This window comes from Pseudophryne corroboree, chromosome 1 (assembly GCF_028390025.1).
Source record: "Pseudophryne corroboree isolate aPseCor3 chromosome 1, aPseCor3.hap2, whole genome shotgun sequence".
Classification (NCBI taxonomy): Eukaryota; Metazoa; Chordata; class Amphibia; order Anura; family Myobatrachidae; genus Pseudophryne; species Pseudophryne corroboree.
In genome coordinates, this window is record NC_086444.1 from 905,169,535 (window position 1) to 905,197,050 (window position 27,516).

The 27,516-nt window shown below is 44.3% G+C and overlaps 1 long non-coding RNA gene across 1 annotated transcript in view; it reads right to left on the reverse strand.

Moving 5' to 3' along the window:
- Nucleotides 1-18,062: 18,062 nt before the first annotated feature.
- Nucleotides 18,063-27,516, reverse strand: part of LOC134917017 (uncharacterized) — a 40,347-nt gene continuing 30,893 nt past the window's right edge. Inside the window, exons 4-5 of the long non-coding RNA XR_010177410.1 lie at nucleotides 19,179-19,293; nucleotides 18,063-18,183 (exon numbers count right to left, since the gene is read on the reverse strand). This is a non-coding gene — a long non-coding RNA (uncharacterized LOC134917017). The remainder of the gene's footprint in view (nucleotides 18,184-19,178; nucleotides 19,294-27,516) is intronic.

Sequence of the window (27,516 nt, forward strand, 5' to 3'; positions counted from 1 at the left end):
ACGTCTCCGGTCACATGGACCAGTCACGCCTCTGCCAGCTGTCAGTCATTCTGTAACTAGGAGGTCAGGGAATATAAAGGGGTGGGCGGCCGCCTCGCACTCCCGGCTCTAGCATAGGCTGAGCTCTCACTCACATGTCAGCCTCCCCCGCCCCGTCCCCGGCTTCGCGCTGAAACAGCTGCAGCCTCCGCATGTGCACAACCAAGGATGGGAAAACCATCGCTGATAATCCACATAAATAGTTGCCTACCATCGATGGTGGCAACACCGATGGCCATTCTTCAGTCCTTCTATCTATCTCATGCAGTGAGCAGGGCCGGTTCTAGCCCTTGTGGCGCCCCGGGCAAAAAGAAAAAAGAAAGAAAAGGCGTGGCTTCCTATGGGGGCGTGGTAAGTTACGCCCCCATTTGTGCCCCCTGTAGAGTAGCGCTGCTGAAAGAAAAAAAAAATGAATACTTTCCCCGCTCCTGATTCCCGACCGCTGCAGACCTCCGCCGGCGCCGTTCCTCTCCTCGGATCTATGGCAGAGACGTCATGACGTCTCTCCCATAGCACAGCATAGACACTAGAGGTCAATTATGACCCCTAGCGTCTGTGCCAGTTCCACAATGCTGTGCGGTGCGTGATGAAGTAATCGCGCACCGCACAGCAAAGGTCCTCTCCACAAAGGGAAACTAGACGGGTAGCGTCTAGTTCCCTTCACAGCGGGGGACACAGCGGCAGCGGGGGGCACAGTAGCGGATCTTGCCATGGTGCGGTGCCCTCCGGATGGCGCCAGCACCCTCCCGAAGGCGGCGCTCCAGGCAAAAGTCCTGCTTGCCCGTGGCAAGATCCGCTACTGGCAGAGAGTTACTGATATTTTCACTCACTGCTAAATTCACAATAGCTGCCAACCAGCGCGCCCCCTGTCCTCTGTGCTGCTGCTGATAACCTGACCAGAGTGTCTTTAACTCTGTCAGCCGACACCCCTAGCAGCAGCAACCAGGAGCAATGCACACTCAGAATCCCAGTTATTGACTGTGTGTGTTACTATTTTGTATCAGTCTCTTAAGTTGTTATTGAATATAAAACAAGGAGGAGAGTGAGCTGGCTGCTCAAAGCAGTGAAAACACCACACAGTGACACACAAAAATCAAAACATTGGAAAATTAAGAAAAACATTGGGGTAGAAATCTAGCGATGGTGAGGAAACGGAATCCTCAGCATTACAGGGTTAAACATCGAACATTGGAACCATATATCTGATGATTCAGATGAAACATCAAATGATTTCTAACCCTACTACTGAGGCAGAAAAGACCGTAGACTTTAGTTCCCCTAGATCAGGGATGACTCCTCCTACGTCTCCTAAAAGGAGATTCCGGAGTTTTCAGCATCCCAAACTTTCCGAAGCTGAGCTCCAGCGACGAAAGGATGAGCTGCTTTGTATGTATTGTGGAAGTACAAATCACTTTATTAAAGACTGCTTTCTCCGCAAGTCGGGTAAAAGTGATGCTCAACATCTGGAGGTACAGGCTGACAAGTCACCTGTAGTGGCGGCTCCAGACTCCACGAATTCCATGGAAGGTGTCAAGAGTTCCCAAAAGGAGGCTCAGGTCTATAACTGGGGCCTTTTGAACCGAATCCTCAAGTTTAGATTTGGGAACCAACTGAGGGCACATGAGTCCCTCATTCCCAGGGTAACCCCTGGTCCTGTAGCCCTAGATCACAGGTTCTCAAACTCGGTCCTCAGGACCCCACACGGTGCATGTTTTGCAGGTCTCCTCACAGAATCACAAGTGAAATAATTAGCTCCACCTGTGGACCTTTTAAAACGTGTCAGTGAGTAATTAATACACCTGTGCACCTGCTGGGTTACCTGCAAAACATGCACTGTGTGGGGTCCTGAGGACCGAGTTTGAGAACCACTGCCCTAGATAATACTTCCAACTCTACAATCCCTGAAGAGCCCTCTAGCTCTGCACCACCTGGAGGGGCATTGGATTTGCCAACCTCAGGAGAGGTAACCAATGTTCTGACTCTAAATGAGGGATCAAATGTTGTGGTCGATGGCTTGGACTCAGCAGGGGAAGCCGATGGTCTGTCCCTAGAGAGTCAGATGATCCGGTCCCAGGAAGAAAGTCCGATGTTCCGGTCTCATCAAGGTAGTCCGATGTTCGAGTCCGATCAAGGGAGTCCGATGTTCCGGGTCCATCTAGGGAGTGTGAAGTACCGGGTCCCAGGAAAGGAGTCTGATGTATTAACCCCAGATAAAGGTAATGATGTCCTGGTTCCAGAAGGGATGTTTATTTCTCCAGTTATTTACGTCAGATCAGTTTTTTTGGGACTGTCCCGCTGTCCCACCCGCGGGCCGCAGTGTCCCGCGGTGGGGGAGGGGCTGTTGGGATACTCCTGTCATTGCTGCTCTGCTTAACACAGCGTCTATTCAGTGAGACAGGGAGAGGGGGCATGCCAGCAGCTCACAGAGCGCTGGTCATGCCCCCTTTAGTGCTGAAAAACGGGGGCGTAACTCATAATAGCGGCAGTGCCGCGAAGCCACGTCCCCTTTTGGTTAGGCCGCGCACCCTTTTCGGACACAGGAGTCCCTCTTTTTGATCCGAGAATGTTGGGAGGTATGTGTGTGGGTGCTGGCACCATTAACTCTCTGTCTCTCTGAAGGTACTTGGGGGAAACTGTGTCTGACATTTTCCTGTGTGTGTGTGTGTGTGTGTGTGTGTGTGTGTACATATTTCTCATATTACCATGTCCAGGGACTCTATCTTGTGCTGCAGAGTATGTATCTTCCCCAAAAGAATCCATTCCATGTACTCAGGAATGTAAAATCATGTTTCAGACTTCTGAATCCGAACCGTTGTGGGTGGCTTCAATTAAGGGAATGATATCCCAGATTTCATGTAGGATTGCTCAAACTGAGACTGAAACACAGGTTTTGAGAAAATCTGTAGAGGTTTTGTCTGGTTCTGTTCCCACTACCTCCTCAAACTCCCCTGGTATATGCCCAAAGAAGCGCGCTCTTGCCCAATTTATGCAAGTCGACACGGATACCGACTCTGATACAGGAGACCGTGATGGGGATATGCGGGGGGGGGGTGAGACATCCCTTGCAAAAGGGGTGCAGCTCATGATTGAGGCCATTAGGGATGTGTTACATATAACTGACACACCACCTGAGCAGGTAGAGGAGGCTTACTTTACAGACAATAAGAAATACTCCCTGACCTTTCCTGTGTCTAAGGGATTAAACACATTATTTGAAAAATCCTGGGAAAACCCGGAGAAAAAATTCCAGATCCCAAAAAGGGTTCTTGTTGCTGTTCCCTTTCCTGAGGAAGATAGGAAGAAGTGCGAAAAAACCCCTATAGTAGACACTTCTGTATCTAGACTGTCTAAAAAGGTGGTTTTACCTGTCCCTGGGTCTACCGCTTTGAAAGAACTGGCAGACCGCAAGATTGAGACTACGCCACGCAGGCGCAGTTCTGACCCGTTTGCACCGCAGCGAACAACCGCTGCGTGCGAACGGGTCAGAATGACCCCCTAAGAGCCGTGTACAACGGTCTTCTACAAGCGGCACATCTTCTGCAAGATCAGGCCACTCAGGTGCAGTCGGACAATGTAACGACGGTGGCCTACATAAACCGACAGGGCGGAATGAAGAGCAGGGCTACAATGTCGGAGGTAACAAGAATCCTCCTTTGGGCAGAAAGACATGCAGTGGCGCTGTCAGCAATCTTCATTCCGGGAGCTGACAACTGGAAAGTGGACTTTCTCAGCAGACACGATCTCCATCCGGGAGAGTGGGGCCTCCATCCGGAGGTGTTCACAGAGGTGACAAATCTTTGGGGTGTACCTCAAATAGACATGATGGCCTCCCGCCTCAACAAGAAGCTTCGGAGGTACTGTTCCAGGTCGCGAGACCCACAGGCAGTGGCAGTGGCCGCCCTGGAAACTCCGTGGGTGTTCAAGTCAGTGTACGTGTTCCCTCCACTTCCAGTCATCCCAAGAATTCAAAAACCCGTAAAGAAAACAGGAGTTCAGGCGATCCTCATTGCTCCGGACTGGCCAAGAAGAGCTTGGAACGTGGATCATCTGGAGTTACTGCTGGAAGATCCGAGGCCTCTTCCTCTTCGAGAGGACCTTCTGCAACAAGGGCCATTCGCTTATCAAGACTTACCAAGGCTACGTTTGACGGCATGGAGGTTGAATGCCGGATCTTAGTTCGGAAAGGCATTCCGGCTCAGGTTATTCCTACCCTGATATAGGCTAGGAAAGGAGTAACGTCAACATATTACCATCGCATTTGGAAAAAGTGTGTGTCTTGGTGAGAATCCAGGAAGTTTCCTACGGTGGAGTTTCAACTTGGACGGTTTCTACTCTTCCTGCAAGCAGGTGTGGATGTGGGCCTGCGTTTGGGATCCATAAAGGTCCGAATTTTGGTCTTATCCATTTTCTTCCAGGAACAATTGGCTGCCCTCCCTGAGGTTCAGACTTTCTTGAAAGGGGTTCTGCACATCCAACACCCTTTGTGCCTCCTACGGCACCCTGGGATCTTAACGTGGTATTGCAGTTCCTGCAATCGGATTGGTTCGATCCTTTACAGGAGGTTGAGGTCAAGTTTCTCACTTGGAAGGCTGTCACACTCCTTAAGTTAACATCTGCTAGACGTGTGTCGGAATTAGGGGTTTTGTCCTGTAAAAGCCCCTACTTAATTTTCCATGAGGATAGGGCTGAGCTCAGGACGCGTCAGCAGTTTCTTCCAAAGGTTGTTTCGGCTTTTCATATCAACCAACCTATTGTGGTGCCAGTGGCTACTGACTCCTCAATTCCCTCTAAGTCCTTGGATGTTGTGAGGGCTTTGAAGATCTATGTGAAGAGGACTGCTCATCACAGAAAGTCGGACACTCTGTTTGTCCTTTATGATCCCAACAAGGTTGGGTGGACTGCTTCTAAGCAGACGATTTCTCTCTGGATCAGGTTCACTATCCAGGATCCGTATTCTATGGCAGGATTGCCATGTCCAAAATCTGTTAAGGCCCACTCTACTCGTAAGGTGGGTTCTTCCTGGGCGGCTGCCCGGGGTGTCTCGGCTTTACAACTTTGCCGAGCGGCTACTTGGTCAGGGTCGAACACGTTTGCTATGTTCTACAAGTTTGATACTTTGGCCTCTGAGGACCTAAAGTTTGGTCAATCAGTTCTGCAGGAGCCTTCGCGCTCTCCCTCCTGTACTGTGAGCTTTGGTACATCCCCATGGTACTAATATGGACCCAGCATCCTCTAGGACGTAACAGAAAATAGGATTTTAATTACCTACCGGTAAATCCTTTTCTCGTAGTCTGTAGAGGATGCTGGGTGCCCGCCCAGCGCTTCATTTTCCTGCAGTAGTTCCTTGGTTCAGTACTGCCTTGTTACTTGGTTAAGTACTGTTCTTCAGCTGTTGCTAACTTGTTCAAGCTGGTTAGCTTGGTTTGCCTTGTTATGTGTGAGCTGGTGTGAATCTCGCCACTAGCTGTGTATTTCCTTCTCTCGAAGTATGTCCGTCTCCTCGGGCACAGTTTCTAGACTGAGTCTGGTAGGAGGGGCATAGAGGCATCCCTAAAACACTCAATAAGGGGAAGGGGGAAAGGAAGTCCCTTTCCAATGTCACCCATGATTTGGGGCTGTCTACCGCAAACCAAGCTCCCAGCGGGCCAGAATACATGCTATCTGGTATAAATGTGAATCTGGAAAGGCCAACTCTCCCTTTGACTATGGAAGGGACATTATCTCTCAGTCAAGTTTAGGTTTCTTGCCTTTCCACACATATTTGACAAATACAGAGTTAAATTTGGTCAGTAATGAGTTGGGTAATATGGGAATAGTTCTAAATAGATATAGTAGCTTAGGAAGCAATACCATTTTCAAGGCCACAATACGGACTAACCATGAGATATAAAGCAAGGTTTTATTTAAGAGGGAGAGGTAGTTACATGAAATAAGGTCGGAAACATTTGGGGTAATTTGGATGCCCAAATATTTCAGGATCTTGTCTGACAGGCGTAATCGTATTGAGTTTTCAAGGCATTAAGTAAGGAAGTGGGGAAATTGATCGGGAGAGCTTCCGTTTTGTAGCTGTTTAGTTTGTAAAATGAAACAGAGGAATAAGATTGTAAAATTACCTGGAGGGAAGAGAGTGGTTCACTGACAGTGAGAAGAACGTCATCCGCGAAGAGACACACTTTATATGTACTGCCAAACAGAACTGGACTAGATGATTGATACGGATGGACTCCGCTGGGGGCTCTATAGCTAACACAAAGACCAAGGGAGATAAGGCGCAGCCTTGATGAGTACCATTAGTGATCTTGAACACTGAGGAGAGCATACCATTTATAAAAACTCTAGCTGATGGGTCAGATTAAAGAGCTGTAATAGAGGATAGGGTCCTCCCATCTATTCCGAACTTAAGTAAAATGGATTTTCAAGTACCCCCAATGCAGTCTATCGAACTCCTTCTCTGCATCCAATGAAAGCAGCAAAAGAGGTTCCTTTGAAGCAGAGAAGCCATCCAAAATATCAACAATCCTCCTGGTATTATCAGGGGACTGCCTGCCCTGAACAAATCCAACCTGGTCCTGGTTAACAAGGGAAGGGATCAGTGGGTTCAGTCTATTAGCAATTAATTTTGCGTAAATATTTACATCAGAATGTAATAAGGCTGTTGGACGATATTTAGACATGATCGCTGTATTTTTGCCAGGTTTGGGGAATGCCACGATTCTGGCTTACAGCATTTCTGAAGGGAAAGAACCAGATGAAGCCTCATCAAAAACAGGCATCAGGACTGGAATCCGAACATCTGGAAAACATATATAAAATCCATTTGTGTGGCCATCCGGGCCTGGTGCTTTATCTGTTGGGAGACTATCAATAACCTTCCTTAACTCTGAAGAAGTCCAGGCACGTTCTAACGATTGAAGGGCAGTCGGATCTAAGGAGGGCAGGTTAAGTTTGTTGAGAAAAGATTCAATCCCATCAGCTGATGGCTGCGGGGTAGAGGGGTCTGTACAGAGGTTATACAGGGAGGAATAGTGACCTGCAAAGGCATTGACGATGTCTGAAGGGTCAGACACTTTTAGGCCCTTGGAGTTAGTAACCTCTTTAACTCTTTCAGTTGATAATTTCCCTCTCAACTTTCTTGTTAACATTCTACCCGCTCTATCACCCTGGGTATAGAATTTTTGTTTCAGCTTAAAGAGATTTTTGTGCACCTCCCGTAATGTCAAAATATTCCATTCCTCCCTAGTGTGAAGCAGTTTCCTATATACTGACTTATTGGAGGGAGAAGCTTTAAGCATTTGTTCCAAATCTACTAGGCACAGGGCCGAAGACAAGGAGGGTCAAAGGGAACACCTGTACCAGGCCCCAAGGATAAGAGGGGCCCCAAGGATATACCGCTTAGTGACCAGCAGGGATGTGAGCCGTCTTGTCCAAATAAGGCAGGGAGCTGTAGGTGGTGTGGGCGCAGCCTCAGAGTGACAGGAACCTCTCACACACAGTCTTCTGGGTCCAGGCACTAACAGGACATGGGGTCTGCTGTACGGTGTTCAGGTCAGGTACTGGGTATATATATAATATGAGGAGGCCCCAAGAGATATCACTGTACTGGGCCCCAAGATTTCTGTTGCCAGCCCTGACTAGGCATGCCTCCACGACTTCCTGTTTACGTATTGTCTTGTGATGTCGGGCTGCAGCATGGATAATGGAGCCCCTGACCACTGCCTTCAAGGCACATGAGTTATTAAATAAGGACGTGTCAAAAGAGCCATTACAAAACTCCACAAAAACATACTATTCAACTGAGCATAATAGAAACAGTAGCACACCATAATCGACCATATAAGCCATGCAGTATATATCACACTCACATGGCAGAATCATGTAACGGCCTCAAACTAACACATTGGTGGCATGCATACAAACTCAATACAGAATAACAATATAGAAGAGCAGAAAATGTACCAGTACAAATATAATTATCGTATAGGCGTGGTGAGGCGAGCAGCAAAAAATGAAGTGGAAATCACCAACAAAAAAGAATCAGCATCAATTAACTGGTCACCGCACCATGCCTAACACAACATCAAAAACCAGTAAAAAAACAAAACAATAAACAGCAACATTAGACACACTTTAAAGTTCATTAGTCAGGATCGGCAAACAGCATACATTAAATTCAAGAAGTATGGCACACCGTAGCCCAATCCTGGGAAACTCTGGGGCTCGTAGGCACTTGGGAGGTATCGTCCACTAGGTTCAAAGAAGACAGTAGCTGGGTGCCAACCGAAGGGGAGGCGACTACACTCGTGGCTCCATTCCACCTGATAATCAATTTAGTGGGGAATCCCCAACGGTAAAGGATTTCAGCTTTTCTGAGGGCTTTAGTTAACAGGTAAAAAGGTTGACGAAGAAATAACGTTGCAGCAGACAAGTCCCCGAATATTTGTAGGTCACCCAAAACATCTTTGGAGGTGGTAGATGGTCTAGTCACATGGAGCACATTTCTTTGACATTAAAGTAGTGAAACCTCATTAGAGTGTCCCTTGGAGCATCTTTTGGGGTATTTCTAGACTAGATCCGTGACAAACTCTGTCAATTCGAAGTTCGACACAGATTCCGGGATTCCCTGTACTTTGACACTGTTCCTATGCGACCTGTCCTCGAGATATCCAATAATGCTATGGTGCTCTGTAATTTCCGCATGCAGATCATCATGAAGGGAGATGAGCTTATTATGGGACTTAACCACTTATTCTAATTTAGTTTCTAGATCGTCAGTGCGTTGGCCTACCTCATTGATAGACTGCTGGCAAGCCTGTAAAGCTGATTTAAATTCCACCGAAAAGTCCGCTTTGAAAGATGCCAACAACTGCTTCATGGAACCAATCGTAAGTGGAGCATCATCTCCCAGGTCAACCTGTGCGGTCGTGACCGAAGTAGAGAGCTCGAAAGGAGTGCTCAATGTGGACAACTGCTTGTGGCCTTTTTCGGTAGAAGAGGTACTTTTGGTAGGCAACGAGTTTTTAAAGAAATTAACTGGAAGAACCCCTGCCGATTCCTTCTGACATTTGGGTGGCATAATCGCAGGCAGTGTGTTATTATATTGAGATGTACTGGTAATTCACATTGTAATAAAGCAAATGAGAACAGGTAGAGATTCTGTCAAGAGATTTAACTTCGGGTCACCACGATTGCTAAATAATTGAAGTGGGTGGGGAGACAATTTACTGGTGAAACATACGGTCCAATAGCATGGCACTACTCTCAGGTTCCAGTGCTAGCAATAACCATAGAAGAGCAGAACAGTGAAGATTGTGGCGTTCCAAAGAGGAGAGCGCTGCACAGATATCCCACAAGAAGGAAGCACTGCACACAGGCCATGTGTTTCACAGATGCACTGCCCAATCCTGCCTCTGTAGCAAGGTTCAGGCAATAAAGAGAGCTGACTGCCTCTCCATACAACAGTAAAGGCAACTGTGGAGGGTATATAGCAGAGGGGGTAGTTGCCGCCTCGACTAAGCCATGGGAGGGCAGTGTTCCCCTCGGCAGCTCTTTGAGGCTTTTCCACGCCACGGTCACCTTGGCAGGGATAGGTTGCAAACTGCAATTATTTTCAAGTGCAGCTCTCTCTAGTTACTGTATATTATCCAATCAAGGTTTCCTTGAAGATCAGCAATCCCCTGAGTTATGGCATGGAATTCCAACCTTGAACACATCCAGAAAGTCCAGGAGGCACAGAGTACTGGCCATGGACCATCCTGAGGCCAGGTACCTCCAGTGTGCACTGCAGCAGAAACCGAGACTGTAGGACTCGGGAGACCGCAGCTAAGGTGGCCGCCAGGAGCTGGGTCCGGAGATCAGCAGTGACTGAGACACGCTGCCTGCCTCCCATGCCTCCAGCACACAGACAGGAGAGTGGTCAGGCCATGGAGCAGAGCAGGCAGAGCGGCATGCAGCTCAACAGAAGGGAGAGAGAGGGAGGAGCGAATCACGTCAGCCGCAGGGTCCGAACTTCCTGTCTCCACACCCGCGGCACTGAGGAACAGTCAAGGTCCCGGCTGCAAGGAGGCAGGTAGGCCAATCACCAATCAGGTCCCCAGCGCTGGTCCACAGAACTAGGGCCACTGGGGAACACAGCAGGGCCATCAAGAAGGGAAAAAGGGAGACAGACAGCATCTTATTATGGCGATTTAGGGATATATAAATGCAGGGAGTGCAGGTGCTCACACCGAGCACATCCAATTCCCCAGGCTGCCAGGCCACGCCCTCCCCCCCCCCCTCACCTCACCCCATCACACACACAACTCGTATTCTGACTCAATAACCAGGCTGTAATTGTAAGGCTCCTGAGACAGTTACTCTGCATATATGTCTACATTAACCAGTACTCACACCAAGAGACCTTGTCAGATAGTGTCAACTCGACTGGAGAGGCATGTGTGAAGAATCCAGATGAGGGTTAATTTCAAGCTGATATTCTTGTAGTTATGCACAAAACAGTAGGTGAAAAGATGATGATTTACCAGAGCTGGTCAGAACCTAAAATGGCAGACACACACAGAGCTGGGGACAGGATGAGGGCAGGACTAATGACATCAGAACTTAGCTACAGGAAATCAGGAGGGACATATTTTAACAAGATGCAAAGCTCTGCAATAATGACATGACAACACATGAAACACATATCGTGGGACATGACAACTCGGATTAATATTGTGAAGCATGACACTCCCCGTCTGAAATCTTTAGATTTCACGATAAATCAAACATTATAGTAATGTCCTTAGATGAAGTCCAGAATTAATCTTGCGACCTGTAAGACAAAAGAGAGAACCTGTAACAATAAACAACAAAGAATAACAAGAAATAAGTTTTAGCCTAAGTCTTGTGGCTGAAAGTCTTGAGGCTTGTAATCCATAACAGTAGGGAATGTCAGATCAAGTTCTAAGTAGTAAACCCATCTTCGGATTGGGGAAGTCGCAACTTGCAAACACTTCCACCAACCCATGGTATAATCCAAATAATAAAGTGTCGATGGTATATCATAGCTGGAAGTTTGTGGTAGAATACTTCCCATCATGAGGTGAATCTAGTAGCCAAGTCCTTCTTTATGTGATCTCTTCCTTTGGAAGAAGTACTAGTTCAGTGATTGGACGGAAGAAAACTTTGGGAGAGCATTCTTTACAGATATGCCAACCATGACACTGGTGATGTGTCCTTTGAAAAGCAGTGAGTAATGTGGATTAGGCGAGCAGCAGTGAGCACTAAGGATGACCAACTTGAGAAACGCTCAAAACGATGTGACTTCAGCTTCAGTTTCGTAGTCACAGTAGTGTGGAGCTTGTAGGCCTAATTTCTTTGTCGGACTCGGGATTGACCAGCCCATAGTTGGTATTGTTAGCAGGTAAGTAGGGATCATCATATAAGAATCTTATTAGAATTAGTACACTAGTAGTGAACTAATTAGCACGAACAGCTTGTAATGTAGAGTGGCAAGTTTAATCTTTCTATGTATAATGGAGAGAGATAAAAGCTCCTCCCTAAGTTCCTGGATGCCAAATCACTGTCCTTAGTATCTCTGTAGTTTTTTCTATTAGAGTACTAATTAGCACGAACAGCTTATAATGTACAACACAGATTCTCTAACGCCGACGATCTACAGTACTGTGTTGCTCGAACAGCTAGTTGCATCAGAATACACTAATTTATATTTACTGGTATGTCTATAGGTGCTCATTACCGCTTTGTATTTTAGATAGTGAATGAGTCACTCCTGCAGATTTACCCCGATTTGTGTGAAACCTGTGTGTACCCTTCCTTTGAATGTTTTACAATGGATTACACAGAAAAAAATTGATAAAGTGAATGTCGCAGGAACACACAAAAAAAAAAGATTGACACTTTGGGATTCGAACCCGGGACTCAGTGTGGCAGACGGGAGCCTTCATCGCTAGCCCACAGCACTACATGGAAGATTCTCAAGTTCATGTGTAAAAGTACTGCAAAGAGTGATTCCTTCCCATTGGTGTTTGTTTATGCCGTTAGGGAACTCGGACACTCATTTCGTGCACTTTACATACTGTAAAGTCAATGAGCTACATTATTCCTTTCACACATTAGTTGCATCTGCATACACAAGTGTTCACACATTAGTAGCGTCTGCATACACAAGTGTTTTAACACATTTGTTTGCATCTGAATAAACTATTTTTTTCTTTTTTACTCTGTCCGTCTGACCATTGGTCACCATCTGTGTGTACACTATGCAGTACAGGACTGTATATTAACATTACAGTCATCACTGACCATTTGCCAGAGCTTGTACTGTAGATCAATCCACCACTATTCAAACTAAAGTACTGGATTAGTGAAGCATTAGCCACCCAGTGGTGAGATGTGTATTGCATGCTGAGTATCTAGTTGTGCCTCAACGCGCCTGTCCGTGATTAAACTCAGCAACCTAAGCTATCGGCTAGGCATGACTAAACCTCCATCTAGGCGCAGAAACAGTCAAGATAACGGAGGACCCAACTGTAGGTAATGGAGCGTCCCAGTCTAAGTTCACCTTGGTTAACTGTCTCAGCAACATCTTGCCGTGGATGGTGACTGGAGCTACAAATCCAAGAGGATCATACATACTGTTTATGACAGATAAAACTCCTTGTTTGGTGAAAGGTTTGTCATAGCCTGATACTTGGAATGTAAATATGTCTTGTTTGATGTCCCAGAGCAAGCCTAGGCTGCGTTGTATGGGAGGAACATCAGAACCAAAATTAAGATCTTTCAAGTTGGTAGCATGATCATCAGAAGGAAATGCTTCCATTACTTTCTGGCTGTTGGAGATAATCTTGTGGAGCCTGAGGTTTGCTACAGAAAGCATTTCTTGTGTTCTGGTGAGGAGATCGATTGCCTCTTCACTTGTGGGCAGGGATTAAGTCCGTCATCAACATAGAAGTTCTTTTCAACGAAATGATGAGCGTCAGATCCATAGTCCTTCTCACTTTCCTGGGCTGTTCTCCTGAGTCCATAGATTGCTACAGCAGGAGAAGTGCTGTTGCCAAATACATGTACCTTCATCCAGTAATCTATGACTTCATTATTGACGTTGCTGTCTTTGTGCCACAGGAACCTCAGGTAGTTCCGATTGTCTTCCCTGACTATGAAGCAATGGAACATTTGCTGGATGTCAGCTACTACTGCCACAGGCTCTTGTCTAAAGCGAATTAGCACTCCTATGAGGCTGTTGTTTAGGTTTGGTCCAGTAAGGAGCAGATTGTTGAGGGAGACACAATCATACTGAGCGCTGGAATCAAACACCACTCTAATTTGATTGGGTTTCCATGGGTGATACATGCCAAAGGATGGAAGGTACCAGCATTCTTCTCCTTCCTTTACTGGTGGCGCAGGTTCTGCGTGATCTCTGTCAAATATGTTTTGCATGAAATCCACAAAATGTCTTTCCATCTCTGGTTTCCTCTTTAGAGTTCATTTTAAAGAGGAAAATCTAGCAACTGCTTGCTGTAGATTGTTTGGTAGTTTCACTCTTGGAAAGCGGAAGGGTAAAGGTGCTACCCATCTGTTGGAATCATCTTGAGTGAAATCTTTGTCCATTATCTTGAGAAATTCTTTATCTTCTCTCGCAGATGCTAACTTGTTGTCCTCACTTGTTGAATTGAACACTGTCGATCCGAGACTGTCGTCCCAAGACAGGACCATGTTCATGTTATCTTGATGGCCATGCTGCAAATTACTGCTGCCCAGCTTCTCTTTCACCCAGTAATGATGTGGGCATGGCTGAAAACAGGTGCTGTGACCATTAGGCAAGATGTTTGTCTTGAATGAGGAAATCTTGGTAGGTGTCTTCATCTTGTCTATACAGACATTGCCTATGATAACACAGCCTAGATCAAGACGCTGGGCAAATGGAGCATCATTTGGTCCATTGATGTGTTGACGTATTTATGTAGCCTGAGAATGTCTCTACCAAGCAGAAGTAAGATCTCTGCATTTTTGTCAAGGGTTGGTATTTCATTGGATATAGGCCTTAGGTGAGTATGATGAAGACCGGCCTCTGGTGTAGGAATCTCCTCTTTGTTGGATGGTATCTCGTTACATTCAACAAGTGTGGGTAAGGGTATCTCAAGATTGTCCTTGAGAGAAGCTACAACCAGTCCACTGGCTCTTCTTCCAGATTCCTCTGTAATTCCACTACAAGGAACTGTTGCAGGGCATACTGGTATGTGTAGTTCAACAACGGCTGAAGGTTCCCCATCCCTGGTGTAAGGGTAAGCATCTCCCTTTAAGTTTAACAGATCAAAGAGCTCTGGTCTTGCGAGTAATTGGTTGCTCTGGTCGTCCAAGATGGTGTACACCCTTAGAGTCTTTTCTGGCTGTCCCTTGGGGTATACTTTGACTAGACATATCTTTGCACAAGACTTGTCGCGGAGATCTTCCCCACAGACTTTAGTGCATGAAGAAGATACAGTAGTAGGACTTGCTGATTGATCTGCATTCTCCCCGCCATGCCTTGGTGCAAAGGGGAAATGTAGTGTAGCGGTGTAGTATTGGGTTGAGATGGGTGCAGTCCAGCACGTGATCCTCACAGTCACACTCTATGCACTTAATAACAGTTTTACAGTCCTTAGCAAAATGTTCAGTAGAAGCACAACATCTGACACATACCCCAAATTTCTTTAGAAGTTCCTTGCGTTCCTGGAGGGGTTTCTTTCTGAAACCAATGCATTTCTTATGAATGGGACACATGCGGTTGGGGTTTTCAATCCTATCACCTTTGTTGCTCTTGACAGGAGCTGATGCTGGTGTGGGAAGGATTTCAGTCTTTTTCACTGATACTGGACCTCTGTGGTTCTTGTAGTTAGAGCATGGGCTGTCAAACTTGGGGGTAGGTGAACCAGGATGACTTGACTCACTGTAGGAGAAGCTTGGGTCATTCTTGGATTCTGCAATTTTCTTGACAAACTCACAGAAGTAAGAAAAGGGGGGAAAGGAGACTCGATTTTCCCTTTTGTATCTTGACCCAAGTGTAGTCCACCTTTCTTGAATACCGTATGGCAGCTTGGAAACAATTAGGTTTACCCCATGACCTGTGTCCAGATAACTGAGGCCAGGTAAGTGAGTGTCCATTTTGGCCAGCTGGAGTTCAAAGAGTAGGTCACTGAGCTCTTGGAATTTCTCATTGTCCTTGCCGGATATTTTTGGAAAATCCTGCAGCTGTTTGAACAGAGCATTCTCTATGGCTTCAGGACTTCCAAAGCTTCATTCTAACCTATCCCAAACAGTAATGAGGCCTGCCGCAGGATTATCAATGTGCCTTTATCAATGAGTCTTTTGACATGTTCTGTAGACTGTGGGCCCAGCCACATGATCAGCAGATCTAGTTCTTCAGCAGCAGCAACACCAAGGTTATTAGTTGCGGCTCTGAAGGCACATTTCCAACCTCTGTAGTTCTCAGGCTGATCATCAAACCTAATGAGGTTGGTCTTAGTAAGTTCACGACGAACAATGAATCTTGCAAAGTCTGACATGTCTGTTTTCTCTGACTTTGGGCAAAGAATTGCTGGCTGTGTAGCGTTGTTCATATTATTTGTGGTGTTCTGGGTAAGAGACATAGGGAGATAGGGGGGTGCATAGGCGTTCAGCCTAAGAGCTAGTTTAAAGTCTGTAGGTCTCGCTGCATATGGAACTGTGTGGTTGCCAGGGATTTGGTGACTTACTGGCATATTGATTTGTGACCAGGCATTTGTATATTGAGTTTGTTGAGGTGTTGAGCCTTGGTGCACTGTGGTGTGTGAAATTGGGTCAGGATGACCAAGTGGTTGTGCATTGTACTGACCTTGGATGTGGCGTGTTGCATAGGGATCTGAGTCCTTTTGTTCTGGAAGGATGTCCGCACTGTCGGGAATGTTTGTAGCAATCAGGGCTTCACTGTTTTGACTTAGGACGTAGTCTTTTGTCCGCTTAAGAGGATCACCCACATCAACTTCACTTAAACTGATGCTGTCCCTTTCACTTCCACTGGCAGCTTGTACCAAAACCTTTAACCGTACCATTGCTGTGGCATGTTCACATTGTTTCTCTAGAGCTTCCATTTCGGCTGCCATGGCCTCCATTCCGGCTTTTTCACTTTCTACTCTAGCTTCCGTTTCGGCTTTTTCACATGCTATTCTAGCTTCCGTTTCGGCTTTTTCACATGCTATTCTAGCTTCCGTTTCGGCTTTTTCACGTGCTATTCTAGCTTCCAGTTTTGCCTTCTTTTGTGCAAAATCGGCTTGTATTTTAGTAGTTTCTGCTTCTGCACGTGCCTTTATAATTTGTTCGCTGAGCATGGAATATTTTGTACTGTGTGACATAGATGATTGTTTTGAACGCCTGGTGGACACAGAAATGCGTGATGATGTTTCCAATAATTGTGCAATTCTGGCCGCTGTCTTAGACTTAACTTCGCGCAATAAACTGTCTCGATCCAAATTAAGACTATTCAATCTTTGCAGTTCTTCTAAAGAATCCTGAGTATTAAATTTCTTCAAAATGCTTATATATTCTTTACATCAGACTTTATAAAGTTCATATACTGAATAAAGCTGTCCTAGGGCTCCCTCTAGTGGTGAATCATCAGAAACAGGCTAAGAGATGGTGGACATATGACCTTGCAATTTTTGCCATAAGTTTAGGACAGTGGAAGAAAGCTCATGTTTCCTACCTTCAAGATTCTCTTTTACTTCCCATGTAGGCTTAGCAGGGCATTTACACTGCAGGTTGAGATCCATAACTTCTTCTTGTTCTGATTGTAGACATTGCTAATTTTGAATAGCATACCTCCCAACTGTCCTGATTTTGGCAGGACAGTCACGTTTTTCATGGTCTGTCCCGCTGTCCCACCCGCGGGTCGCAGTGTCCCGCGGGAGGGGGGGCAGTTGGGAGATCCCTCCCTGTCCCTCTCTGCCGTGAATAGATGCTGTGCATGCAGCCCTTACCCTATTTCACCATGTGCTTACTAATCTGGAAAACAGGGATTCCTCAGTAAGAATTTTATTCGTTGACTATAGTTCGGCTTTTAACACCGTTGTTTCCACTTCTTTAATTAATAAACTGACCCAGTTAGGTGTGGACAGTTTTGTTTGTAGATGGATCTTTGACTTTTTAACCAATAGGCCTCAGGCAGTCAAGATCAACAACAAAATCACAAACGAGGTAACGATTAGTACAGGTGTGCCACAGGGATGTGTGCTGAGTCCGTTGCTTTATTCCTTGTTTACCTATGATTGTGTTTCTAAATCAGACAAGGTGCACATACTTAAATTTGCAGATGATATTGCTATCGTAGGTCTCATTAGTGGTAACAATGACTCAGAATTTATATTCGAAGTAAGTAGGCTTGAGAAATGGAGTCAGGATAATCATCTAATTCTTAACGTTAAAAAGACAAAAGAGATGATCTTGGACTTTAGGACAACCCATCGGCACACTTATAGTCCTTTGGTTCTGGATAAGCAAGAGGTCAAAACAGTCACATCTTTTACATTTTTGGGTATGATCATATCTAACGATTTGTCATGGTACTGTCATATTGACATTTGAAAGTGTCATAAAGAAAGCTCAACAACGGTTATATTTTCTAAGGAAACTGCGTTCAGCTGGAATATCTGAGCCAATTTTAGTTAATTTTTACTCTTGTACTATTGAGAGTGTGCTTACATACGGTATTTCCGTCTGGTATGGGAATTGTAATGCTGTAGAGCATAAATCGCTTGATAGAATTGTTAAAACTGCCAGACGAATAGTCGGTTTACCATTGCCAAATATCCAGACCATTTATGAAAAGAGGCTCCTTAAAAAGGCCAAGAATACACTGAGTGATGAAACTCATCCCAACCACGGGGTATTCACCCTGCTTCCTTCTAACTTATATAGGTCTTTGTTGTGTAAGACTAGTAGATTGAAACACAGTTTTTCCCCAAAAGCAATTAGTATGCTAAATGGTTTAGATGGTAGATAGGAGTGTACCTGTTTACGTGTCCACTTGTGTTCTTATGGTTTTTAAAATATTTTACGGTGTCTTATTGGTATTTGTATTCTTGTGATATCTGCTTGTTCATTCGGAAATCTCATTGTTTGTTCACTTGTGAATATCTAATGATAATAAATTCAAATTAAATTCAATCATCATCTCCCTTAGCATAAAATAGCCCCATCAAACAGATAATCTCTTCCTAGCACAGAATATCCCCTCCAAAATAGGTAATCTCCCTTTAGCACTAAATAACTCACCTGCTGTACCATCAGACAGATCTCCCCTTTTCATAGAATAGCACGCTCCCCCTCAGACAGATCATCTCCCTCTAGCATAGAAAATCCCCTCCCCCATAGGTCATCTCTCTTTAGAACATCTCTCCCTAGTACAGATTCTTCCTCCACCTGAGACAAATCATTATCTGCCCTTAGCATAAAATAACCCCCTATCCCTCAGACACAGATCATCTCTCCTAGCACAGAATACCCCATTCCCAGACAGATCATCATCTCTCTAAGCATAGAATTAAGGCTGACTGCAACCAGTGGCGCCGATAGAGGGGTGGGGAGGGTACAAATGACCTGGGCCCAGGTCTGATGGAGGGGCCCAGATCCCATCCTTCCTTACCTGGAAGCAGCAGCTGCAGCTTTTCTTCTCAGCGTGTGCTGGGCTGTATTGTGGCCAGGGAAGTGCTAAAAATAATAAATAAAAATCTATATATTTTTTCTAAAGGTGCATGGCCATGCCTCCTGTGATTATTAGGCTATGCCCCCTGAAAAGTTCCTGGGCCCAGCCAGGCTCTCTACTGCTCTGGCTGGAAGGCATGCTCCTGTGAGTGGGAGTATCATGTGCCAGACATGCCCCTAAAGAGGTGTGGCCATGCTTCCAGTATGCTGTGGTCACACCCCTTCCAGGGGGGGTGCACAGTGGCCCAGAAAGTTGTTGTACTGGGGCCTAGGATTTCTCTTGGCAACAGGTGCCAAGGACAGTACATTCAGTCTCACTCAGACATCTCCTGGCCAGCCCCAATTTTCCCCACTCTGTGTACACTCCTCTCTGCACAGGCAGCAGCTGATGGTGACCCGAGGAGCACAGTGCAGGCTGCTGAACTGACCTCTCCTGCTAGATGCGCACCCTCTCTTCCTCTGAGGTGCGTGACGTCACTGGTGTTGTTGTGCGCGTACCTCCTCTCAGCTGGGCGGGGCCCTCTTCTCATGATAGGGACCGCACTAGTAATAATAATAATTTTATTTATATGCCATTTTTTCCCCGCAGGACTCAAAGTCACTTTACATACACCAAACACATGATACATAATACAGAGGATTTAGAATTATAAGTACAAAACCATACAGAAATAATTAAGACCAACAAAAACCTTGATAGCACAGTAAGCATAACGCAGGATTGGTGCAGACATTTTGGGTAATAACTTCCATGGGTTGTCCTCTCCACTCACACAAGGTACCAAGTGAGGCAGCCATCTTGGGCGCAACTACGTAGGACTACCCTGGGTGGAATAGGTTACAACAAGAAGAGATAATGCAAAATGGGTGGTTGCAGCATACCAATAGTAGGAGTAGGGTGCTAACATAACCATCGGATCCATGTATTTTTCATCCCATCCACAAGCATACCATGTGAGACAGCCATGTTGGGCGCACTACGAAGTTTACACTGTGGGAGATAAGCCATACAGGCGTACATGAGAAAACTGGCACACATGTATTCATATGAAATACTCTGTATGAAGATCCTGCACACAGGCCTAGTAATAAAGTGGGGTGGAATTACATTGTAAAAATCATGGAATGATCAGCATATTCAGCAAACACTAGTATACCGGCAATGAAAGGAAAGTGATAAATTGGGGAATGGGGGGCAGGTCGCTGGTCTGACCAGTTCGCTCTTCCAGTGCAGTACCAGGTGGACCTGTGGCAGAGGCAATGATGGTGGGGCAGCCAACATGCCGCAAAATGGTGACCTTGACCTGGTCCCAGTACTCTCCCCCCCAATCCCCACCACTCCCTTAGCAGATGCAAAATCAGAGCCACACTACAGCAAATAGTATAGCAGCTTCCCTAGGAGAGGAAGTATGCCCACCGTACCCAAAGGTGCAATGGGATCCAGTCCAGCAGCCAAGGGCGACAAAGGCACTGGCAAATGGACTGAGAAGGTGGATGCCAGGAGCTGACGGTATGTTGTCTGCAGCATCAAGTGACACATAAGGGGGGCAGGGCCACAGATGATAGGCGGCCCTACGCACCAGTTGGGCCCCCCGGGGATCTCCCCGGTTAGGGTGATGGCCAATCTGGCCCTGGCTGCAGTAGTCTGTTGATTGGCTTCTGTTCCCTTTATCTCCTGAATCTACCTTGCACTGCTTGCTGGTCATAGAGCGTAGTCGCAGCCGGAGACCTTGTCCCTCTGAGTCAAGTACTAGTTCTTTTGGAATACTGTCTTCCATTCTTCCACAGCTGCAGCTCTGTAGAATTTGTGTTTGTTCCTGCAACCAGTCCATCGTTTGTGCCCTTGTTTCTTGTGCTGTCTGTAGAAGTACATTGTATCATTCATTGGATACTAAACAGCAAACACCACCTGAGTACCTAGCACTCCTGCTCTACTGTAATCATCTCCTAAACAGCAGTATTGCTCCAGGAGTAACATCTACTGGCCTGCAACATTCAGTGTTATTTGTGTACCTGTCTGCTCTTTCTGTCTGAAGTCTATTGTCATTTACTGTTGCTGTCAGTAGTTACTACTGCTGGTACAGAGCATTCCTTGTTATTTAGGTACCAGTTGATATATGTTCCATATATGTCTCTTTATTTAGATTACCCTGTCTGTTAGGCGGTTTTTGCTCTCTCTTTAGATTACTTCCTCATTGCTATAATCATTGGTGCACCACTCTTTTTGTATCTCTCACTACCCAGGTATCTCATTAGTACCTTTACCCTATACTATTCTTTGTTATTAATTCATTATTCTCTTGTCTCATTTTGGTCTTGTATTCTTGTTCTTGTTTTCATTGTCCTTTCTTCCAGCATTGGATCAATGTTTTATTGACAGATGAGTCTTAAATAGTGCTTTTTGGTTTAAATGAGAAGCGTTATGTTTGGAGAAAGGAGAAAACTGCATTCCTGCGTAAAACCCTCATACCATCTGTGAAACATAGTGGTGGTATCATGCTTTGGGCCTGTTTTGCTGCATCTGGCCCAGGACGACTTGCCATCATTGATAAGACAATGAATTCTGAATTATACCAGAATACTCGAAAGGAAAATGTCAGGACATCTGTCCATGAGCTGCATCTCAAGAGAACGTGGGTCATGCAGCAAGACAATGACCCAAAGCACACAAGTCATACGACCAAAGAATTGTTAAAGAAGAAAAAAATATTAAAGTTTTGGAATGGCCAAGTCAAAGTCCTGACTTTAATCCAATCAAAATGTTGTGGAAAGACCAGAAGCGAGCAGTTCATGGGAGGAAATCCACCAACGTAACAGAATTGAAGCTGTTTTGTATGGAGGAATGGAGTAAAATGCCTCCAAGCCAGGGGCGGATTGGCCATAGGGCTCACCATGAAGAATCCTGGTAGGCCGATGTGTCTGTGGCACCTGTTTTGTGTTTTGTCATTTGGCCCCAGCCCACACATGACAGGCAGCCCACCGCACTCAGTACACTGCATTGTCCAAATTCATTCTGTTATTCCATCTCTGCAGTACAGCAACTCTGCCATCCAGTGATGCTGCCATGGCTACAAGGTATGTTATACTGTACCTCTTGTGCTGCCCATGTCAGGCCACTTCTACAAAATAGTACAGGGCCATTTTTAGTTCCCAATCCTCCCCTGGTCTCAGACACAGCTGCAGCAAAGACGCAAGGAAAGCCGCATTTACATACAATCAGGCCTATAAGGAGGGATCCCCCCCCCCCTCAACAGACCTCACCCCCTCATCAGACCACGCCTCCATTAGGGCTGCTTCCATAAATTTCCCAGGTGGTTTTCCATCCCAATCTGCCCCTGCTCCAAGCCAATGTTCAGGACTAATCAACAATTGCCGGAAACATTTACATGCAGTTATTGCTGCACAAGGGGGACATACCAGATACTGAAAGAAAAGGTTGGCATACTTTTGACACTCACAGATATGTGATATTGGATCATTTTCCTCAATAACAAAATGAGCACATGTAATGTTTTTGTTTCATTTGTTTGATTTGGTTCTCTTTATCTACTTTTAGGCCAAATTTCAGCAGAAATATAGAAAGTTCTGAAGGGTTCACAAACTTTCAAGCACCACTGTACAATGGTGCTCTGCTCTACAACATGTTACAGATTTAACCAATTCTGAAGTAGGGTAGGATTCTGGCACAGAGAGGAGGGGAGGGAATGGCAAACATAGCTCATGATAATCTTGCTTGTTCTAGGTCCGCGGTATCTGATCCTGACATGTCTTCATTGCACGCTGTGCAAGGCAACTAGTTGAAACAGTGGAAATTAGATTTTTCTTTTTTTTTTATATCTCCTAGTTGCAAATATTAACAAAGGATTTTGGACCTGATTCAGGTTGTATCGCAATACGCAATCCAACCGCAAAATCTGCTAAGAGGATGCAGGCGCATGCACAGGACACATCCTGCACATGCGCCCGCATTTTCTGCCTTTGTCAATCAGTCAGAGGTGTTCGCAGGGCGGCGATCACAAAAAAGGCATTGGATATCCTGCGGGCACAGCCAGGCTGCGCCAGCAGGAGGCTACCACATTTTTTACGGTCACGCTGAAATTGCGGTGTGGCGGGTAGCATGCTGGGTGGCCTCGCCCTGCGATGGGCGGCCCCCAGCATGCGGTTCAAAGGATTGTAAATTCTGATACTTAGCAGAATTTGCAATCCTTACTGAAATAGGCCCTTTAGCTAGTTGAAAGGCTCTCTTTAAACAGGACATTTCTAAACGTGTTTGTATTCTGTACAATTTCAGATGGCACAAACATAATGTGGACTTATTTGCTTCAATAACCTGTTGTTTGCGAAGGATTTATATATCAAGTGTGAGCGCACACGAAATGAATAAAAAACTTCTAATTTATTTTCCGGCTGCTGGTTTAATGAAAAAATCCTTTATTCATCTCCTAAAAACAATATATTTGTCAAAAGAGACATCTCAATAAAAATAACAATGAAAACAAGAAGAAAATAAATGCAATATAAAATATAAGCTCTAGCCAATTGGACTTTTATATCAATAAATTGCATGCATACCGGTATGTTAATGGTTAAACCAAGCAGAGCACAGTCTTTTTGCACAGTCCTGCTGGTTAGTAAAGCTGTTATCTCCCTCCAGGGGATTTGTTGGTATCAGTGTTAGAGGACTGTTAGCTAAGCTTGCTTAAACCTATAATGAAAAGGTCATAGTCCCGTACTGCTATTGCTGGAATATTAGTTGCTATAGCAATTTTGTTCAGGCAACAGTATATAGCAACAGTTTATTTCGATTTCAAGATGTAATGCTGGAAAATTTTGAGATCACTTAGTCCCCGGCATGACACTCCTACGGGCAATGCTTACCCCTCCACACTGCGGCGGTTTCTAGTGTCTCCTGCCTGGCTGAATTGTACCGGCGGCGTGCGTCTGTCTCCGGCTGAGCATTAGACGCTGAAAGCGTGTGGTGTTGCAGGGAGCTTTTGGTCGCGGACCGCGACTTCCGGATTTTTCGGAGCTTCCGGTGCATTCCACCTGCGTTCCACCTGACGTTCTTGATCACCTGACGCGTTTCTCCACCTTTCATGGGCGGCAGTTTCCTCAGAGGTTTAGATTTCCATTTGCACAGTCTCTATTTATCCCCCTCAGGGGCTCCTCATTGGTCAGAGATTTATTAACCATTATTGAAAGCAGCTATTCATTTCCTACTTAGGATACCTAATTAAACCAGCTGTATGGTTCAATTATGCCTTCCTATAGAGCTTTTATATTAAATAATACACACTATATATACATAAAAAAGGTATATACACAAATATAAAATTAATATACAAAAAGAAAAATATTACATATTTTAATAACCCCATTGAGGTGTCGTAGGTCTTAAGATAGATATCTAGTTTATACACATGTATTTTAATTAGTACTCATATAGTTCAGACCATTAGTGGCAATTGATTCTAATTATAATCACGGAGAATGTTATCCAGCCTTAGTGGCAAAGAAATACTCGGCCTATTTTTTCCTTAATAGACAACCAGGAAAATAAATAAGATAGAATGGAATAGAGCATGTATACAAACATGGATATATGTATATGAGGTACATAGATCTAGTTCAAAGAATAAGCACAAATAAGGAGATCAAATAGCAGAGGTATATATACTGTATAAACTTAGAGAGGGATTATATATATATATAATGAAGACTTATTGATGCACATATTGATTAGGGACTACCCCCTCTAATATTCTACCATACAGGTAACATTATCCACGTCATCCAAAAAATGTTCTTGTTTGATGTAGAAATATATATTATGCGGTACCTGCTAATGCATTATAGTATAGAATACACTATTTTCTAGATGAGAGGACAAAGGACACAGAATCGTCGACATTGTAACTAGATATAACTATATTCCGAAGGACACATCTGTATTTAAAATATTTTCTTAAAGGGACATATGTATATATATATATATATATATATATATATACAGAGCATTTAAAAATGCTCTAAAAGACACATCTTAATTGGAAATATATTTTCTTAGAAAGACATACATATATATAGAACCAATAGTTTGAACATAGTAATATGTAGCTAGAGTGAACATTTTCTATATTGTTATATTATGTTATATTTAATTTAAAGAAACATTGAAATGTGTCCAAATAACTATTATATGTTGTTAAGCTCTATGTTCTCATTTAGACCTAAGGATTCCAGGGTCTTTAGGCGAAATATCCAAAAAGCTTCTTTCCTACATAGGGCATTAAATCTATCACCTCCCCTTTCCGTAATCCTGATCTGTTCAAGGGCCTTTAATCGAACATTAGAGATATTGCCTTGTTTGCATTGATTTGTGTGTCGTGATACACTATGTACAATACTCCTGTTTATAATGTTTCTCCGGTGTTCAAGGAAATGCACCTTTTTAGTTTTCTAATGGTACGTCCTACGTATTGATACCCACACCCACATTCAACAAGATAAACCACATATGTGGATTCACAGTTCAAAAAACCATCTATAGTGAAGGATTCACCTGTGACTCTTGATTCAAATGTCTTATTGCATGAATTTACATTCATGCAGGTGAGACACCTGGTTCTGGCACACCTAAAAAAAACCCTTAGGCTTTTCTCTCAATCTGTCTAGAGAATTAACAGTTGTCATTGTCCTTATCGCTCTATTGTCTACTGTCGAGTGTCTTTTCTTCTTATCAATATTAAACATACTTGGTGCTAGTTTAGCTTGTAACGTTTCAGATTTCTTGTATACAATTTTAATGTTTTTCCCTATCTCTGATTCTAACAGGGGATCTATTGCTAAAAGTGGAGTATTTTTCTTTATTATTTGATTGATCTTAGTGGCATGGGTATTATACTGTGTTACAAAGATGCATTTTTCATTATAAGTGTCCCTCTTTCTATGTTTTTGTTGTTTTTTGAGAGATTTTTTAGTCAGCAAACTATTTCTATCCTGTTTTTCCACATCCTCCAATGCTTTTCCTAAGATGTAATCTGGATAGCCCTGTTCTTCGAAGGAGGAATGTACTCTCATGACTTGTTCTTGATACCTATGGTCTCTAGAGCAATTTCTTTTTATTCTTAGAAATTGGCTCTTTGGGATATTATCCCGCCAAGTACTAAGATGACTACTACTGTATTTTAGGAAGTTATTGGTGTCGACCGGTTTGAAATATGTTTCTGTGTGTATATTTTCACCATCGGACAGAAGAGCAATATCCAGGAAAGTAATGTGTTGAGGATCACACGTGTGAGTGAACTTTAATCCATAAGTGTTATTATTCAAATGTGATAAAAGTGATGTGATAGAATTAAGATCCCCATCCCAAATGAAAAATAAGTCATCTATATATCTGCCATAGAGGACCAGGTCCGCCCCAAGGTCCGCCCCCCAAATGAGCTCCTCCTCGAGTGCACCCATATATAGGTTGGCGCAACCCGGGGCGAACCTGGTCCCCATGGCAGTCCCCGTGACTGTAAATAAAACTTGTGATTGAACGTAAAATAATTGTGCTCAAGAATAAATTTTATGGATGTCACCACCAGGGATTTTAAATTGTCATCAATCAATTTGTCCCTTTCCAAGATGTAAGTTATGACCTGTAGTCCTTTCTCATGTGGTATGTTGGAGTATAAAGACTCTACATCACATGTTAGAAAATAATATGTATTTTTCCACCTGACTGACTTCAGCATATTTAAAAAATATGTGGTGTCTTTAATATATGATTTAAGTTGAACCACATACCCCTGGAGGTGAGCATCCACAAAGTGTGACAAATTAGAGGTGATTGACCCGATACCAGAAATAATAGGGCGCCCCGGGGGTGATGTAAGTGACTTATGTAATTTGGGCAAATGACAATAAACTGGAGTGATGGGATGTGGGGTAAACAAAAAATGCCAAGTATCCCTGGATATTGCTCCCCTGCCCAACGCCTCATCCAACAAGACCTTCAATTCACTCTGAAATTTGGCAGTAGGGTTGGAACATAGAACCTTATAAAAAAGGGTGTTATTCAACTGTGTATTAGCCTCCTTGATGTAGTCTACTGTATCTTGTAGTACTACACCACCCCCTTTGTCGGCCATTTTTATAGTGAGATTCTCATCTGCCATCAAAATTTTCAAAGCTTTGCATTCGTCATAAGTTAAATTGTCCCTTAAGGGTTCTCTATCCACGGTCTCACATAACTTCCTAAAATCTTCCATGGTTACGTTATAGAAACCCTCTATAGAGGGGCCCCTAAATTGTAGGGGATAAAAATCTGATTTTCTTTTGAAAAATTTTTCATCTTTTTTTTACTTTATCTACATTATATATCTGAGTGGTCCCATCGTTTGTACTTTCTGATTTTAACTCCTCTAAAATATCCAGCGCACCTGTTATGCACACCAGTGCCTGCAGGAATGTACTGGTGTCAGAACTGTTATGCACTCCAGTGCCTGCAGGAATGCACTGGTGTTTGAACTGTTATGCACACCAGTGCCTGCAGGAATGTACTGGTGTCTGAACGGATAGGTATGCAAAACAAATGAACTCACAGACAGACTGGGGAATATGACATTACGTACACAGAAGGTGATAGGGTAACAAAACACACACAAAGTGAACAGAGAAGCCCAGAGGCTAAGGAACTGGGTGTCTCTCTAGTATTAGTAATGCTCAGATGGGAAAAGCAAGATGTTGTGTTTTAATACGTAGAGAACCCGAAATGCT